Source organism: Onychomys torridus, chromosome 1 (assembly GCF_903995425.1).
Source record: "Onychomys torridus chromosome 1, mOncTor1.1, whole genome shotgun sequence".
In the NCBI taxonomy this organism is placed as follows: Eukaryota; Metazoa; Chordata; class Mammalia; order Rodentia; family Cricetidae; genus Onychomys; species Onychomys torridus.
The window spans coordinates 125,544,409-125,549,786 of record NC_050443.1 but is presented as its reverse complement, the minus strand read 5'-3'; positions in this window follow the sequence as shown (position 1 = coordinate 125,549,786).

The window sequence follows — 5,378 nt, the reverse complement described above, 5'->3', positions numbered from 1 at the left end:
AGCCACCGCCATGAGAAGCAACATGTAAAGACACCGGTAAGCCACAAGCCATGTGGCAAAGTATAGACTAACAGAAATGGGTTAATTTAAGATAGAAGAAGTAGATAACAAGAAGCCTGCCATGGTCATACAGTTTGTAAACAATATAAGTTTCTGTGTGTTTACTTGGTTGGTTCTGAGAGTCTATGGGCCTGGCGGGTGAGAGAGATTTGTCCTGACTCTGGGCCAGGCAGGAAAACTCTAACTACATTCACCTTTGGCTCAACCAAGTGCGTGAAGAAAGTATGGAGGGCTGCTTCCTCAATCCAGATGTTGACACTGTATTGTAGTGGGTAGCTGTTCTAGCTATGACCTTGAAGCATCGCCCCTAGAAAAGCAGCAAGTAACTGCTACACTTGCCTATGACCTTGAAGTACATGCCCCTGGGGCGTGGGCGCTCAGGACCTTTAAGACCTGGAATGCATGTACAAAGCACTCTCTTTGCTCCCTCATGGTTTGGATGCTGGGATAGACCCAGGCAGAAGATCAGTGTGGGACATAGCTCGGCTTTCCTAGGCCCTACGATAAATCTCCCATGCTGTAGTAAGTTTCATCCCCTAATAAATTTGGCCCATTAAATAGACTTTGTGGATTTCTCACAATATTCTGGTGCCCAGCATGGGGCTCGAACCCACGACCCTGATATTAAGAGTCTCATGCTCTACTGACTAAGCATGCAGAAGCTGTCCACCATAGCTTTCTTCTCCTGGATGGCTGTACCCTGAGACCCCCCAGGGACATCCTGTAGAGACTGGCTAACCTGCCTCCCTCTCATTGGTGCTAAATAAACAAGTGTGCTGAGTTTCTCAACAGATGTCAGTATGTCTCCATCAGAGAATTTGGCCTTGGCTCCAACCAGGATCTGAGTACCAGCAGGGAGAGTGTCGGAAGTTTGCCCCTAATAGTAATAGAGGAAGACTCCCCCAGATTTCTTTCTATTGTTGATTTGTGTGTTTGTGGTGTGGCAGGAGCATGCACATGTGTGCACATGCATGTGGAGGATATCTTCAATCAACACTCATCTTATTTTGAGATGGGGTCTCTCACCAAACCTGGAGTGCTCCAGTTTGGCTGGAACTGGCTCCCCAGGGCTCCCCAGGGCTCCTCTTGTCTCTACCTCTCCTGAGCTGGGATTACTCATGAGTCCCTAGCCCTCTATTAATAATTTCCAATTCAACTCTACTGCTTTTGGAGAAGGCCCCAAGGATTAGTTCTATGATACTTATTGCTTTATTTATTCATTTATTTACTTATTTGGTGTTTTGAGACAAGGTCTCCCATAGCTCAGCCCAACTGAACTCACTATGTAGCTGAGGACAACCTTGAATTCCTGATTCTTTTGCCTCTACCTCCTACCACACCCAGCTTACTACCCAGGCTTATTTCTGTGCTATAGTTTATAGACTATTCTTGGGATTGGTCCATATGCATTGGAAAAGGATATTTTCCTGTGGTGGTTAGTTTTTAGTTTTAAAGAACACCATAGACCAGGGCTGTGGCTCAGATGGTAGCGGACTTGCAGGAAGACCTGGGTCTAATCCCCAGCATCAAATGAACCAGGCATGGTGGTGCCGCCTATAGTTCCAGCACATGGCTGCTGGGGAATTGGGTTAGAAGATTGGGCAGGCAACATAGTTCAGCAAACAAAGACACTTGCTGCCAACTCTGATCACCTGACTTGATCCTGGGACCCACATGTGGAAGAAGAGAACCCACTCCTGTGAGTTGTCTTCTGATCTCTACAGACATGCTACGAGACACAGGCGCCCCATACAAAACACACATGCACAGAATATGCATGGAATAAATGAATGTAATAAAAATTTTAGCTGGGTGGCACACGCCTTTAATCACAGCCCTCAGGAGGAAGAAGCAGGAGGATCTCTGAGTTCGAGGCCAGCCTGGTCTACAGAGTGAGTTCCAGGACAGCCAGGGCTACAGAAAGAAACTCCAATCTGGAAAAACCAAAAATAAAAAGTTCAAGGTCAGCTTCAGGTATATGTTGTGTCTGAGGTCAGTTTGAGGTACTGTAGTCTGTCTCAAAAACCAAGTTCTTGCTGGGTGATAGTGGTGCGCACCTGTAATCCCAGCACTCAGGAGGCAGAGCCAAGTGGATCTCTGTGAGTTCGAGCCTAATCTGATCTACAGAGCAAGATCTAGGACAGACACCAAAACTACACAGAGAAACCCTGTCTTGAAAAAAACAAAAACAAACAAAAAACCAAAAAAACCTAAGTTCTTTTGTCAGTGATGGTGGCACATGTCTTTAATCCCAGCACTCGGGAGGCAGAGACAGGTGGATCTCTCAGTTTGAGGCCAGCCTGGTCTACAGAGTGGGTTCTAGGACAGCCATGACTACACAGAAGAAACCCTTTGTCTCAAAAACAAACAAACAAAACCCACCCACCCCCAAAACCCAGAAAAGATTCAAGTTTTTCTTTCATCACATAATACACTGTTAAGTTTTGCCAGCAGAGGGCCATGGGAGACATTTCTAGAAGGAAATGTTTAGTCCCTGGCTTTGCCATGTTCCCCCTGATAGCTCAGGTTAGTGACCAGAGCATCTTCCAGCTCAAAGCTCTTGCAGGACCCATGCTGACCCTGGGAATATGGAGTGCTTCTAGAGAGGCTTCCTGTCTTAGGGTTCCTATTGCTGTGATGAAACACCATGACCAAAAGCAGCTGGGGAGGAAAGGGTTAATTTTTTAAGATGACCCAAGTCACTGTCCACTGTAATGGAAGCCATGGTGGGAAACTCAAACCAGGTGGGAACCTAGGGCAGGAGCTGAGGCAGAGGCCATGGAGGGGTGCTAATTACTGGCTTGTTCCCCATGACGTGCTCAGCCTGCTTTCTTACAGAACCTAGGACCACAAGTCCAAGGATGGCACCACCCACCATGGGCTGCTCCTCCCCCAACAATCACTAAATAAGAAAATGAATTATGCCCATCACCACGGATGACTAATGAAGAAAATGCCCTACAAGCCTATTTACAGCCTTTTCTCATGGAGGTGTTTCTCATGGAGGCCCCCTCTTCTCAGATGCCTCTAACTTGTGTCAAGTTGATTTCATAAAACTAGCCAGAACACTTCCCTAGCAACAGTTTCCCAAGAAACATAGATCATTTTCCAGCACATTCCACAGGACCAGCCTCGCACTTTAGGAACTTCTTTACTACCCAAAGAAGCACAGCCAGCCATTCCCTCTCCAACATGGCCTGGATTTCAGACTTAAGGGTTTTCCTGAGATACTATGTTTGTTTCAACTTAGAGCCTACTCTTTCTGCTCTATCTATCATCTATCTATCTATCTATCTACCTACCTACCTATCTATCTATCTACCTATCTACCCATCTATCTATCATTTACCTATCTATCATCTATCTATCTATCTACCCATCTATCTATCTATCTATCTATCTACCCATCTATCTATCATTTACCTATCTATCATCTATCTATCTATCCATCTATCATCTATCTATCTATCTATCTACCTATCTATCTACCCATCTATCTATCATTTACCTATCTATCATCTATCTGTCTATCTACCCATCTATCTATCTATCTATCTATCATCTATCTATCTATCTACCCATCTATCTATCTATCTATCTATCTATCTGAGACAAGTCTCATAGAACACAGTCTGATCTTAGAGTGTTCAGGTCAGTACCTGACATACAGGGAATTAGAGTATTATCACCAGCATCACTGACATGCAGGGAATTAGAGTATTATCACCGGCATCACTGACATCACTACCATCACTACTGTTGTTATCATCATGACTACCGTGTGATTAAAGCAGGCCTACAGGTACTCCAGAACATGTATCTTAAATCTGTAATCCCATTGACATAGGGACCGTATTCATAGGTTCCAGGAATTAGGATTGGAACATTTTGGGGAGCATTTTTTAAGGCTACTATCCTTATGGGATAGGTACTACTACTGTACTCTTTTACAGCTGGGAAAACACACATAAGAATAAATAACTTAGCTGGGGCGGTGGTGGCGCACACCTGTGATTACAACACTCTGGAGGCAGAAGCAGGCTGATCTCTGTGACTTCAAGCCCAGCCTGGTCTACAAAGTGAGTTCCAGGGGGCTGGAGAGATGGCTCAGTGGTTAAGAGCACTGACTGCTCTTCCAGAGGTCCTGAGTTCAATTCCCAGCAACCACATGGTGGCTCACAACCATCTGTAATGAGATCTGGCACACTCTTCTGTGTACATAATAAATAAATAAATCTTAAAAAACAACAACAACAACAAAGTGAGTTCCAAGACTGTTACACAGAAAAACCCTGTCTCAAAAAGCCTAAAACAAACAAACAAACTTAACTCAAGGCCATACAGCTTATACTTAGTAAACCTGGAAATCAAATCCAGTCTATGTGGCTTCAAGTTTTAACAAGACAGCTTAGTAATAACCCTCCACTCCCATGCTCTATTTTATTTGCTTTGCAGAAGACTTTGGCACAGTATAACTGCAAATATTTGGCAGTGTGAAAGGACTAACACGTCTGTAAGCTTGTATGCTACATGTGTGCAGGTGCCCATAGAGGCCAGAAGAGGGTGTTGGATCCCCTAGTATGGGAGTTATAGGACGGTGTGAGCCAGCAGAGGGCGATGAGAGACATTTCTGGAAGGAAATGTTTAGTTCCTGGCTTTGCCATGTTCTTGCCAACTCAGTTCAGTGACCAGGGCATCATTTTCCGCTCCAAGCTCCTGCAGGACACTGTAGCCAGCACTCGCGCCCACCTTGGGGATATGGAGCGCATCTAGAGATACTTCCCTAGCAAACAGTTTCTCAGGGTTCCTGGGCTCCCAGAACATCTGCATCACCCCTCACCTACTTCAACCCTCCTCTCAAGGTCTCTTTGTACCTTTATTAACTGCTCGTGTCACAACTTCCTCACTGAGCCCCGAATCTGGCCCTCGCTGCGAAGGAGCTCCTGACTTAGGGATAACCATTCTCCTCACTGCTCCTGCTTTCCCATCCGACCGTCTGTAGGAGTCTTTCTTTTCTATCTCCGCATACCTTGCCCTCCTGCTTAGAAAGGATCTACTGCCAGGCTCTTTGTGACCCCGTCCCGTCTTCACCCTTCACCTGTTGCACCCACTACTCTCTATACGAGGCCACAAGTTTGGAGCGTGCAGGTGACCAGCCACAGAGATGAGCCCGTGGAGGGCCGATTGGGGCTCTGAAGCCCAGCACTTTTGGGCTCGCTCCGCCTTGTCCTACAGGCCTGCCTTTAGCCCCGCCTCCGCCCCAACGAGGCCCCGCCCAAGACTCGCCCCCACACAAGAACACGCCCACAGGCCAGAGT